This window comes from Pinus tabuliformis, chromosome 8 (assembly GCF_031772625.1).
Source record: "Pinus tabuliformis cultivar Carrire ecotype Pingquan chromosome 8, CPIR1, whole genome shotgun sequence".
In the NCBI taxonomy this organism is placed as follows: domain Eukaryota; kingdom Viridiplantae; phylum Streptophyta; class Pinopsida; order Pinales; family Pinaceae; genus Pinus; species Pinus tabuliformis.
Genome location: NC_142294.1, coordinates 728,017,737 through 728,032,860, shown reverse-complemented (window position 1 = coordinate 728,032,860; position 15,124 = coordinate 728,017,737).

The window sequence follows — 15,124 nt, the reverse complement described above, 5'->3', positions numbered from 1 at the left end:
AATGCTCAAGGGATAGTAAGTGCTCTTACAAACCAAGAGTCAATTTAGCAATCAGAAAAAGGTCACCTGCATATAGAATAAGCCTTATAACAAACTTACCCAAATAAATACCATCACCCCCTTGCGAATTTAACTACTCTTCAAGCTTATCAATATATAAACCAAAAAGGGTAGAGACAGTGGGCAACCTTGCTTGACCTCGATATCGCTTCTAAACTTTCAGAAATGCCTGCTGAAGTTCTAATTTTGACTTTCACCTCTTCATACAGCCTATGCTCAGCTGCTCTAAAATGTTTAGGAACCCCAAGTTCCTCCATTCTGTGCCAAAGCTTATCCCTAGGAATTGTGTTAAAAGCTTTTCTAAAATCAACAAAGCAACAAAAGACTTCTTCCTTTTTCTCCCAAACTGTTTCAATGATGTGCCTTAAAGTTATACAATGATCAACTATGGAATGTTTAGGCCTAAAACCTACTTACCCTTTAGCATGCTTATCTCTTTCATCTGCCCACTTGCTAATTTTATTTTCTAGCATGCTTCCAAATAGCTTTGCAAACAAAGGGTTTATCATGATGGTCCTGTGATTGGAGGGATTATTGATGTCACCGCTCTTGAAAAGAGGTATTGCCAGACTAGTTGTCCAATCTGTGGGGAGACCCTTTTGTATGATGTTGTTGAAAATTTTTGTAATGTGAGGTGCAAGGATCTTTGAGCCCCACTTTAGATATTCTGCTTGGAATTCAACTAAGTATTTTTCTTTTCCAACACCCAACTTCTTGATACCAATCTCTACCTCTTGCACCGTGAAGAGTTCAGTATTAGTGTTGACCAAGGGGGGAGGGTCAGCCTTGGGATCTTGCTCATAGAGTTGTCTTGCATAGTCAAACCATTTAGAAGTTGTAATACTATTTCCAGTTTGTATCTTTCTCGATTGGAGCTCCTTCCAAAATAATTTGGGATTATTTTTCCAAAGGAAGATTAGTTATTCCCTCCTTGAAACCATGAAATCGACCTTTTTCTTGCTTAATAACTACTTGTAAGCTTTGAGCTTTATGTTACCATTGTTTGACTATTTCGACATTCTCATTGCCTTTTTGCATTCCTCGTCAAACCAAGCATTAATCGGAAAGAAATTTGTTTCAGACTTCTTAATTTTTGCTCTTTTTCACTCTGCAAGTGCGCATTGAATTAAATGTGTTAATTCATGACTATGAAGGTCGTGAATTGTGATTTTCTCCTTCTCGAAGAGCCTCTCTAGTATCATTTTGAAGGTATTACAATTTTCTGGAGTCAAAAGAATTCTGCCCTGTGGGAGATTTTGTTGGACATGCTGAATTTTTTACTCTAATTGTTTCTTTTTAGTCCAAGATAAACTTACATAAATTGGCTTGTGATGTGATTTTAATTCCCACAACTGATCTCCAATCAAAACTTCCTCCATTTTTTCACACAAATCATGCGAGAAAATTACATAATCTACTACAGTTGCTCCATTGTAAGTATTGCAAGTGAAATTACCAGACTTTGCCCATCTAGTCAAGCCATTACAAATGACTAAATCAAAGACCCCACATAGAGTAAGCAATTGTTCACCAAAGGGATTGCAACCCTTGTCCTCTGAAATTCTTTCCCACTAATGATTACTCTCTCTAGTAAGCCAAATAGGGTCACAATCTTCTTTACAACAAAGAATGTTGCTTGCTCACTTGCAGTTGTAGCATTGAAATCACCCACTATAAGGACTTCACCTAGTTGAGAATATGTTGCAATATCCTGTTTTAAGGCTGCAAATGGATCTTTGTGGTCAAGCCCTCTACCTTTGTAGATTTTTGAGCCTTGCAGCACAAAATAGCATGCTACAATTCTGATGTGGTTTCCATTTTTTGATATTTTAAACCAAATGAATTGCTTATTTTAGTCTTCTTTTTCTAACTAAATGAGATGACCTTCTTTTTCCCTCACCAAAACCATGATACCCCCGTGGCTTTTTCCACACTGCCATCTTCCAGTATCCTTCAAACAAAGGTGTCTTGCACCCTTCATGCTTATGTGTTTCTATGAGGCAAATTATGTCTCTATCTTCTGCAATAGGCCCTCACCCATGTCCCCGTCTCCATGGGTAACCTTTGCAGTTCCAACAAACTAATCTTAAGGAAACCTAGGTATGGCTTGATTGCTATTTATTTTGACATGCAAGATTCACATTTGAGTCTTTGTCCCTGCTTTCCCACATTGAGCTTGCTTCCTAATTTCCTATTGAAGAGTTTGTTGCCTCTTCTTTATTACCATCTTGTTGCTCCATTTTTTAAGGAGGTCCAAATCACGCTATCACAACTTTGCCTTTATAAATCCATGATCTCTTTCCTTCATCTCTTGCTACCCTAACCTTTAACATTTCATCCCTCCTTTCCTCCTGTTGTCTTATAGTTAAATCTTCTTCTAGGAAAAAGTGAGAACCCCTCAAGAGATGCTTCTTGCTTAGAATGATATATTTATCACGCAGGCTAGGCATGATGACTTTTATGGGCCTGGCTCTCTCACAATGAAATTTACCCACCCTCCATGCTTGGCATATTTGTCCTTTCCATAACACTTGTCTTTCAAGAAGTCTCTTGCAAGGTCAAGAGTACATTCATTTTTTCCATAGCCTTTCACCTCTTTAATAATTATGTTTGTTGTTCTATTTTGTCTTTCCTTGCCTTCTCTGTCTCGCATGTTGTCAACCTAAATGTTTGTTTCTCCTTCCTTATTAGCAGAATTGCCAATAACTTGAGTCCAACTTTTGGAAATTTTGGTGGAATATCCTCTCCTTTCTTCTCTTGCTTTCTCCTCGTAGTTGTCTATTTGGGTAATCATTTCCCCTTTATCCTGGGATGATTTCGCAGTCACCACCTCTATACTTTCCACTACATATTTCTTTGTGTTTTGCACATCCGCCTTCATGCATTGCCATTCTGTCTTCCCCATCACGAGAGCTTCCTGTAGCAATGCCACTTGTTCTTTCAAAACTTTGTTGCTTTCTGCTAAAGCCTTGTTCTCAGTTGTTATTATATGAATTTTATGATCTCTTTCCTGCCCTTTAGCTTCTAGAACCTCCAACCTTTGTTTTGCATTTAACAATTCTTTCACATAAAGATCAGATGACCAGGTGAGAGGTGTGGATGTGGGACTATATAAGGCAGAATCATCAATGACTTTTCCTATGGACTTCTTGTTTCCACGTGCTTGTAGAGGGGATTTGTTTGAGTGCTTATTGCGAAGGGCTCGAGTACTTTCCTTTTAAGACCCTTTTTTCCTTGTCTCCTCATATTTTAGACGGGCTAGTCTTCATTTTAAAATGCCCCGATATTGTTTGTCATTGACCCAAATCCCCTTCCCAGCTTTGGCGGATGAGGCAATTTTCACTTGTCCTAAAACATTTGTCTCCACATGTTCTGAAATGTCTTGTCCTGTTGTCATGTTTGAATGCATTTGTCGTCCAACCTGTTCTGAGAAAGATGTAGGTCTATAAAATGCCAAGATTACTTCTCACTGCTCCCCATTGTTTAGTTTATCGTTGCTCCCTGCTTGGGCTACAGGCTGCTCCCTGCTCCGTGCTTGATACTTTTGCTGCATAAAAGCTCCCTGCTCTCACACTACTCATTGTTCACTACTCGCTGCTCTCACTACTAACCATGCTGCTCACATTGTTGTCCATGTTGCTCGTTAATAGAAAACTTCAAAGATAAAAGTCTGGCATTGATTTCCCATGAATTACTGAAGTAGGTGCAGATAAATTCACCGATAAAAAAAGTCTGAAAAAAGGCCCTAGATTTATGAATAAGCAAATTGAAATGCGTTTGCTATCTCCATAGACCTAGGTGCAGATAAGTTTGCCGATAAACAAACTCTGAAAGAAGGCCCTAGATTTCTGAATAAGCAAATCGTAACTCTTATTGCATATGAATGATAGCCTCACGATTCCCCGTCTGACTGTTTTAACTGTGAATTGCAGAGTCTGTTATTCAAATTTCTGAAAGCAATGAGAAAATCAAAAAACAATGCAGTTCAGTGATTCAGGCTAATGGTTTTCTCTTTCCTTCTTTGTACACCACTAAATCACTCTCGTTTTCACAGGAAGAGGCCTCACTACTACAAGAAGAGAGCTTGTTGCCCTCTATCATTGTTCCTATACCAATACAGACGTCGTTGATCCTTGATTCATTGTATTTTAGCCTTTGTTGCCTTACTCATGTGCCTTGAAGCCCTCATTATGCCACAGGACTGCCTTAATCAGGATCCGGTCTCACAAAATAAATCCTTACTGCTCCTCGTTGTTACAGAATGAACTCGCATCCACTCACTACCATAAAATGGAGACCCAGGAATAGCCTTGTTGTTATAGGGGCTAAAAAAGAACTTCACTACCATAGGAAAATTTTCTTGGAAAACTTGCTGCTTTAAGAACTGCTCTTAGAATGATCCTTAGAGACTCGCTGCCCAAGATAAGAAACTCGTTGCTTTAGAAAGATGATCTAAAACGTTTAGAAAAGTTTTGTTACAAAGCCAAATAGCCCAAAACTTTATTTCCCAACCAGAAACCCTTGCCAAGAATAGGAAGAAGAGAAAAGAGAGGTGTCAGCTAGGGTGGAATCTTTCACAACCAAAATTGTCAAGGAAAAAGGGGTCTAAACCCTCAACCATTATTGAGATGAAAAAAATGTGGCACATTAATTTCCCCTTATTGAAATTTTGGTAATCATGGAGGTGTTGTATTAGGTGTCATTATTTTATGTTAAATGGCATTGTGTGAGTTGGGTAGTTAGAATTCTCATCACAGTGATGGTTATATATGTTTGTGTTCATATAAAGAAGTTTTGTTTTACCTGGCATGGTTTACAATCTCTCTTTTTATATTTGTAAATAGTTATGTTCTTTTATATAAAGTTATAAAACCAACACAAAAATAGCATTTAACAAATTACATTTAGCATTAGTGTGTAAACATATCCTCCATGGGCTTTAAACATGTGTATATTTACCTTCACCATTATACATTATTCGTATTAACACGCATGGTTTTGATATGCACAAAGTAAAGAATGAAGAGACAAATACAATAATTCATTACCAGAAGCTTGTCATGTCTATGTTTTTTATTAGCTAGCATCAATAGAATTACAATAATGAGCATACTCATTTGATGGATAAGGTTATGCACATGCAAATTTCTTGGTATGGGCATGAAAGTATATTTTACACATAATTAGTGAACAATACATGCCTATTAAGAGAATGTATTTAACAATGTTGATAATGACTCTCATTAGTAAAGAGGAAGTTGTTCCCAAGTACGAGCATGCAAAGAGGATATATTTTACACGTAATTAATGAACAATACATGCCTATTAAGAGGATGTAATTAATAATGTCAAGAATTACTCTCATCATTTCCTCCCTACAAAAAGAAGGTCATTTGAGCTTTCATCATGGAATCATAAACCTTTCAACAAAAGCTAAGTCAAAGAATTATTTTCCCTAACATGACATAGTGTTTTTGCAACTAACCAAATAAACAAGGTGTGTTATTGTTAATTTGACTCGTGACACCAAGTAATGTGTTCTTGAACAAAAGAGTTCAAAAATTTGAGATAAAATCACGAGAGGATAGATGATTTATATCTCTTCCTCCACGTGAAAGGGCTCATATAGCTTGAGTCACTACCACATGAGTCGATTCTTCTGACCTTAGTTTTGACAAGATTTATGTATTCATTTGTTTAGGTTGTAATTTTATCATCATTTTGACCTTTTTTTCAATCTTAAATATCTTTTACCATATTTGAAAAATGCATATGATTTAAATTTCAAAATGATATCGAAATAAAGTTGTCCAATATGTCTATACAAAGTCGTTATAAAGATCAACCATTAGATCATTATGTAGGTAACTGGCAATTATAATAATTGTGTCTAGAAAAGGTCAAAAATATGTTGCTTGTTTTTTAAAAATCTTATAAAATCATAATATTTTAGGCAAATATGTTTTTAAAAATGTGCATTAGATCTAATAAATTTGTTACCTTCGGCCCACCTTCCAGTGGTGTTGCTCATAAAATTCAAATATTCTATTCAGTCCCATGGAACTTTCTCTTAACAATAAACATTCATTATACAAATTTAACCAATTTGTCGGTGTCTTGTTAAGAGGAAGTGGTCGATGTTCCTCCTCTCGATTTACAAAATCCCTCTTTGTTGATCAACAAAACATATGATTTTAAGAAACTTCCTATGTCCTTTATAGACCATTTTGTTCAAATATTTTGAATGTCTTGCGTGCAATTGGTCACCGCAACATGCATGCATGATAACCCTTACATGTCTTGAGCCCTACAAATAAAATGTTGCAAAACTATTCTTATTGCAATAAATATATAATAATCATGCAATGAATAATATTCAATTTAAAAATTAACAATGTTTATATGTTGTGAATCTAGTATTTCTCATTAGATATCTTTCCTCAAAGCACTCTTCTTACTTGAGCATGTTGTACATAATGAAAAAGCATTAATGCACTAACATTATATCCCATAAAGTGTAAATTCAATATCCTTTGAATTCAATAGCCCAGAGGAATCATTCCTTTTAATCTTGTTCCATAAAAGTTATAATTCATCTATAATGTGTGTTGAGCATGTATCCATTTTCTTGACTTAATGATTTCTATGTACTAGTAAACCCAACATTAGGTGCTCCTTCGTGACTAACATTGAATGTCAATTATTGTAGTTGATTAGAATCACATGACATTTGTTCCATACGTAGAATGTTAAAAGTAGGGATTATCCTTGTCTATTGCACAGCAAAATCTTATGCTTCACTTCTCATTGACAAATTATTTTGGCCCAGTAGATTCTATATGTTTCATTAGCATTGAATCTACTGGAATTCTCATCTCTCCATCATTTGCTTCCACTAAATGGATGACATTCTATTAATTGGGCCAATGACTTACATCTAAACAATTGCATTAACTTTGGGATTATCAGCATGTGGTGTCCCACTTTCTTAGGTGTTTTTTATCAAATGGCATTGGTGCAATAATGATATTTTTTACATTTTGGACACTTATCTTCTTCTTCATATTTATCTCTACAACCAATGCAATTTATAAGACATGAATGAGTGGAATCATAGAAGATCCTTGAACCCTTGATTATTATTTGTTCCTCCTTGGTCATCCTTGGAATATTATTGTCATTTAGCGACAACTTCTCATATAATGCATCGTTGATGGCAAAACATATGGTTGTGCACATTTATTATATTTCCAATTAATAGGAATTGTTTTGTATATAAAGAGAATTTAGTCAAGTGGGTGTAGCTCTTGTGGTTGTGAAAAAAGTTGTGACCCTCTCCACTTAGGGTTAAACCCCACATTGTGACATGTTTGCTCTCAGTGAGACAATGATTAATGAGCTATATATAATTTATTCATTAGTTGTTGACCTAACCTTGTGCCAAAGAGAATCTAGGTACCGTCCTTGGAAGAAAGGAAACTGTCTAGGTGGTTTCCCTTTAGATATATTAATGACAAAATAATAATAATAATAAATAAATAATAAAGTTATAAAGCAAATGTTGATAAACTTGGATAAAAACTGTATATAAATATATATAATGCCTTTACAATGTTGAAAATTTATTGTGTGACCAACCAAATTTTGCTTTGATGTTGCAATGGAGGAGAATAAATGTTAATGGATAACACTACACCTTTCCTCTTCAAATAAGGGTGGTGTTCCAACATGATTTATTACATCCTCGTATATAATATCATCATCTTCATAGATGCATTGGTTTATGCCCCATGTACTTATTGTTTGTCTCTCGAATGATTGTTTAGCATTTTTTATAAGATTTATGCAATGTGAATAAGATTGCATCCATGTCTACATCGCCATCATTGATGGTGTTCCATCATGCTTCTTATTTTTCTTGTTGCACTGAGAGGTGCTTTACAACCCAATATGGGGCAAAGGTTGTAGTGACGTATCAGATGAGATGTTGTAATAAAGTGTTAAATCAAATAATAATAATAATAACACTTAATCTCGGCTCTATTGAAAAGGTGGTAAAAAGTAAGAAGTAATAATAGTGTAAAAGTAATAAAAGTATTAATAAAAATAATAAATCGATTCAATTTAACTTGTTATATTGTAATTTTTTAAATCAAAATGAGAATTTATAGCATGAAAGTTTGTGTTTGGAACACATTCATTACATGAAGCATAATAAAACATATTGTTGGTTGGTTTGAACCAAAAAAAGAGTGACCTGTGTCAAACCTATTGCTACTACGTGCCAGCTATGTATAATCATTGTATTAGGCCACCAGAAAGTAGACACATTCCAAAAGACTTCCAAAATTTGACATACTTTAAATTCCATATGACTCAAACATTATGAGAAGAAACTAAATCATCTCGAGTAGAGCCCATATCAGAATCCTGCACTGGGTCATTTAGATTGGGTATTAAGGTTGAGGAGAATTGGATGAGGCACAAATCAAAGAGAATTTTGAGTGTCGTTGTCCTATATTAGCCTAAATATTCTCCACTTTTTAACAAAATTCCATTTATCTCATCCTCCTATTTTTTATTCAAAGTTTTGAGGATGTTTATTGTAACAGCCCTGGTGAAATTTCCATGTAATAAAAGTTAATAAAGGCAAAATAATAACCACAGTTGATGTGACACTTATTCCAAATTGAATGTTGGGCAAGACATCCTAGTGTGGGTGTTCATTTGGTTATTAATGGTTAACGAAATTGGCAAAGGCAATGGCTAAGGGTTTGGAAAGGAAAATGACATGTTTGGCACATTTATTTATGAAATAATGGAAATTAGGAGAAAGAGGAGGTGAAAGGTCACAGGTTGCATGTGAGGAGGAAAATGAAGGAAAATAATGGAAAATGAAGAAAATAAAGGCCCCATTCATAAAAAGACTTATGAGGATTAGTATACAGACTTTTGTCAGTTCAGTTTTGGATCTCTCTCATTATTATCTTTCTCTCATACTCTATGATACTTAGAGTTTTCGTGGAGCAGCCTTGGGGAGTGTGGCATAGTTGGAGTTTTGGAGCAAGAAGGCAAAGTAAGAGCATGAAAGTGCAGGAGGACATCGGGATCAATAGCTACAACAGGTTTTGCTTGTAGGTATCGAGTTAGTTTTGACATGCATGGCATATGCATGTGGATTATTGGTCATGATTTGTCACTAGCATGGAGGATTGCCTAGCCTTGCCATTTCTTGGATCGCCATGGAGATTGTGGGTTTATTTCCTTGTTTTGTTTTAGTTGGTTCTCATGTTTCCTTTAGCTTGGGTTGAGTTATTAGTTCTTAGAAGCCTTGGTTCGAAAAACGCTCTGGAAGCCTTGTAACAGCTTGAGTTGATTTACTAGTCTTGGAAGCCTTGGTTAGACAAATGCTCTCGATGCCCTTGGTGGGTTGAGTTACAAGTCTTGGAAGCCCTAGTTGGACAAATGCTCTGGAAGCCCGGTGACAACTGTGGGTTGAGTTACTAGTCCTAGAAGCCATGGTTGGAACAAACACTATGGAGCCCTGGAAGGCTTGGGTAGAGACCAATCTAATGATGGTTTTGTGATGTCCGGCCATGAGGTGGAATCACTGTTTGATGGGTTGAGGTGGTTTGGCCTTTGGAAGCCCTGGATGGTTTTGGATTGATGTGTTTTATGAGATCCCACATTCATGCTTGGAATATGGCACAGGGGTGAATGGATGAAGAGAGATTTGGCTCAGCCATTCTACGGTCGGGTGGAACGTGGAAGTCCCATCCCGGGTTTGGCTTTTGCATCATTAATATGAGGTTATTTCTCCTTGTTATCTCATGAGTATTATATTGGTTTATATGTGGCTTATATGGCTATGATTTCCTTGGTATTTTTGTTGCTATTATGCTTATTATGTATATGTTTTATGACAATAGTTATGTATGGCTCTCATCATGTTTTTATTTGTAAATGAATGAGCAATGTATCTATGACCTAATGGATGAAATTGTAGCTAATGTGTTGAGGCATCAATGCTTCTTAATGATTCTCAGCTAAGTATGAGACCCCTATGCTTAGATCTGTCAGTTACACCTATAGATTACATATTCGTGATATGTTTGACGAAATGCCTGTCATGGCTAGCAGGGGTCCAGTCAAGGGCTTGTTCCAGTATTTGCATTTGCCTCATTATTTCCTTGTTATCTTTCTGTTTTGAAGGTGTCATTCAATTCTAGGCAGTGACATGGCCTCTAGGCCTGAAAAATTGGCTCAAATCCTAGGGACGCTGGCACAACATTGAGAAAAATAGTCCCTGGATGTTGGCATGCCTTGTCACGAGAGCGTCCAGAGCCTCCTGGACGTTGGAAGGCCTATAGCATGGGAGTGTCTGGGTGTCAAGTGGTCTAAAATCTTACTGGGACCCAGGGACTAATTGGCAGAAAGGTTGGGATGGTTCCTGAGGGTCCTAATGCTGATGTTGAAGGTTTGTATGGTGTGTTTCTGTCGATTCCACTTCCTTAAAGTGACTGAGGATTTCGAATCATATCATAGTGGCCCCTCATCGCATGTTTACCTTGGTTGGTCGGTTACTTGGGTAGATGTGGGAGGAGGGTGTTTCATTAAATTGGAGACCATCTAATTATGATTCAATTGTAAAGTAAGAACCTCTTCCTACAATTTTACAACTATGCCCATAATGAGGCATCCATTACATTGGGAAATCTTAATGGCACCCACACTCAATAAGATGCAACCAACCTTTACATTGCAATCCTCAATATTCACGTTATCCTCAATACAATCAAATACAACATTTCACCTTTCCTAAAGCACATACAAACAAACATAGACTATGCAAAACAAGCAATCCTTTAATTGAACTTTGGTGATATCAAAGCCCAAAATGATATTTAATATAATGCACTGCGTAAAACCCCCATACTTAAATTCAAAAAGAGTGAATGTATCTCTACTTGAATGGTTCATGAGGCACAATACTTGCTAAGGTTTTGCAAATGGGGTAGCAAGCTAAGTGGGCTTGATTGTGGGGAAAACTCCACAGTTAAGCACGCTTGAGCCAGAGGCAATTTGGGATGGGTGACCTCCTGGGAAGTCCTGGTTACCGGATGCAAGCCCCGGAAGTGATGATTGACGCTATGTGATTCATTTCACTAGTTTCAATCCCACTTCTTCACCCCTGTGAGCATCACCCGATGCAATGAGTGCTAAGTGAACTATTCAAAAATCATGAGAAATTAGTCAGTTACGACTACCTCTCATGGAAATGGTCATACGTGAATGACTTACTTAACGCAGTGGAATCCCAAAATGATATTTAATATAATGCACTGCGTAAACCCCCATACTTAAAAAGAAAATTGAAGTTAAACAAGAACCAAGAGCATATGCATAATGGTCATTTGTCTCATACTTTTTTATATAAAGCATAAATCATACTCTAGAGAGCAGAGAAAACCATACCTTAGAATAATGGCATGAAAACCATGGAGACAAGAGAAGGTCAAGAGTGAATCCATATTTAGATCACATAAGGACCTCAAAGCGAAAATTGATCGGTTAACTACAATAGAACAAGACATTAGCGTCGGAATCTAGTGTTTCTGAGCATGCAAATTGGCTTGAAGTGGTGACGCAATATTTGGCGAAAGAAGGCATGTCCACATTAGTGCCTTGATTTGCATCGGGAATATCACCGGGAGTATCGCTAGGAATAGTGCTAGAAACTGTTTCTTCCATTGTTGCATCCATTTGTACTTCTAGTTTTGCTGCCAGTTGTGCTTCTTGTTTTGCTTCTAGCATGGCATTGAAAATAGCTTATTTTTTGGCTTCGTAATTGATGCCAAACTATGCTTCCACCGTAACACCAAGTATTGCTTCCAATATGGTGTCGCTTGCTACATCTAGCTATGTTTCCATTATGGAATCTTCTTTAGCTTCTAATATGGTTTCCATTATAGTGTCGTTTGTTGCTTCTAATATTACTTCCATTATTGCTTCTTGATTGGCTACCTAAAAGGCTTATTTGTTTGCTTGTTTGGGAATGCCAAGTTTGCCTTCTAATATTGCTTCCATTATTACTTCTTTGTTTGCTACCTAAATTGCTTATGTTTTTTCTTCTTACATAATTCCAAGTTTTGCTTGCATAATTAGTTCTTTTTTGGCTACCTAAATTGCTTCTATTTTTACTTCTTAGATAACTCCCAATTGGGCTGCTAGGATTGTTTCTATTATAGCAAATATATGCGGTGTATTACATGCTGATCGAGGTACTGCTCTACGATTTTAAAGTATACCTGAAGCCTTAAATTTATGCGGTGTATTACATGCTGATCGAGGTACTGAATGCGTGTTTGCATTTTCCGTAACTGTTTACATGCTGAATGCGTGTTTGCATTTTCCGTAACTGTGTTTTCACTTTTGGCCTGCTCCGATTATTCTAAAAATTCCCCAAACAGCAAGCTACCTAAGGTTGTTGTGAACCGCATAAAATCCGGTGTTCACAATTTTCATAAAAATATTGAACCACAAGGTTTAGTCTTTGTCTCAATATTCTGGACTGCCAGGGGCTCTCTCTGGGTTGACATTAGTGCACGCATATCATTGGAAAATTTTGGAATGTCAAGATTCATTTATTATTATGATATCATGTAAAGTAATTCGCCGGAATTTGCGTTTGCCATATATATATATATATATATATATATATATATATTATATATATATATATATATATATATATATAATATATATATATATATATATATATATAAAGTGGCTTGGCGTGGTAGGTAAGGAGTTGGCATGAGAGGGCGTACTCTGTGCGGGTGGCTTCTTGGTATAGCGAAATTTGTGTTGCCTGCGTTTAATAAAAGAATGCGCGCAGAGGAGAGCAGTGTGATGCATATTTTATAATCATGCAATCTGGATTTATGCTGCACAGTGGCAGTAAAAGAAAAATTTTGTTTTTTATTTAAAGCATAGGCAGATATATGTATGTGAAGTACAAAGGGCAGATAGGCATAGGCAGTTTTGTTCATTGCTGGTATTTAAACACAAACTTCATTTATTGAAAGTTGTTATTTTTTTGGAGATTATTGTGTTTGTTTTTTGTTGAAACAAATGGCGAAAACTCAAAGTGCCCGGTTCGAAATCGAGAAATTTAATGGGAAAAATAATTTCGAGATCTGGAAGGTAAAAATGCATGATCTGCTGGTACAGCAGGGCGTGGCAAAGGCATTGTTGGGCAGTGCAAACTGCCTTCCCCCGTGATAGATGATGAGTGGAATGAATTGGATGGAAGAGCCTTGAGCGGAATTCGGTTGTGTTTGGCTGATGATGTTTTATTTAACATCGTGTCAGAGAAGACTGCAGCTGGTTTGTGGACGAAGTTGGAGAAGCTGTATATGACGAAATCCTTGACAAACCGGATTCTCCTGAAACGACAGCTTTACGGTTTGCGAATGAAAGAAGGTACCTCGATTACTGATCACCTGAATGTTTTTAATACCTTACTGGTGCAATTAGACAGTCTACATGTGAAATTTGTTTCAGAGGATAAGGCAATAACTCTATTGTGTTCATTTACCGAATCCTGGGATCACTTTGTTACTTCCATAAGCTTTAGTACAGCAGGCATTCTTGAATTTGACGATGTTGTTGGAGCCTTGTTGTCTGAGGAGACGAGGAAGAGGTCGAATACAGACACCTCTACGTCAGAGGTAATGATGGCCAGAGGTCGCTCAAGAGAGAGACACTCCAGGGAAAAGCATAGCGACTCTCGTTCAAAGTCCAAAGGAAAGAAGACAAAGGTGAAGTGCTGGCATTGTGGCAAGGCTGGACATCTTAAAAAGGATTGCTGGAAGTGAAAGCAGGCTGCTAAAGAAGGCTCTTCGACAGAAAAGAAGGAAGCCAACACCACAGATACAGGTTCAGTATCTGGTTCAGGTATGAGTGATGAGGTATTATCTGTTAATGTTTCAAAACATGATCAACATTGGTTGTTAAATTCCGGGGCATCTAACCACATGTGTATTCATAAAGATTGGTTTAAGACATATAGATCAGTTGATGATGGAGTCGTGTACATGGGTAATGATGTCACTTGCAGTATTGTTGGAATAGGAAGTATACAACTGCAAATGTTAGATGGCACAACCAAATTGTTAACTGATGTGAGACATGTACCAGATCTAAGAAAAAATCTAATTTCATTAGGAGCACTGGATACGAATGGATATAAAACTGTAATTCAAGGTGGAGTTATGAAAATCTATAAAGGTATTTTACTAGTGATGAAGGCTAAGAAGGTAGGAAATCTTTTTCAATTAGAAGGTAGAACTGGGTCAGATCATGTGTCGGTGTCTGAACAGGACAGTAGTTCCATTCGCCTATGGCATCAAAGGTTGGGCCATATGAGCGAACGAGGGTTGAAAATTTTGGCTGACCGCAAGTTACTTCCTAATCTAAGATCTGGAAAGTTAGATTTCTGTAAACATTGTTTGTTTGGTAAACAAAGTAAGCAAAAGTTTAAAACAGGCAAACATACTAGTAAAGGCATACTTGATTATATCCATTCAGATGTTTGGGGTCCAGCCCCTACAGCGTCATATGGTGGCTCGTCATATTTTGTATCGTTTATTGATGACTTTTCTAGAAAAGTGTGGGTCTACATGTTGAAAAGGAAGTCTGATGTTTTTACAGTTTTCAAGCAGTTTAGAGCATTGGTAGAAAACAGCACTGGTAGAACTATAAAATGTTTAAGAACTGACAATGGTGGTGAGTTTTCCTCCAAGGAGTTTGACAGCTATTGCAAGGATGCAGGCATCGAGAGACATAAGACCGCGGTTTATACTCCTCAGCAGAATGGAGTTGCTGAACGCATGAACAGGACTCTTCTAGAGAGAGCAAGGTGTATGCTGAGTAACGTCGGGTTGCAAAAGGAGTTGTGGACGGATGCAGTGGCAACAGCTTGTTATGTGATAAACCGATCTCCATCAACGGCGATAGGCTGCAAGGTTCCGCAAGAGGTATGGAAAGGACACCCTTGTGA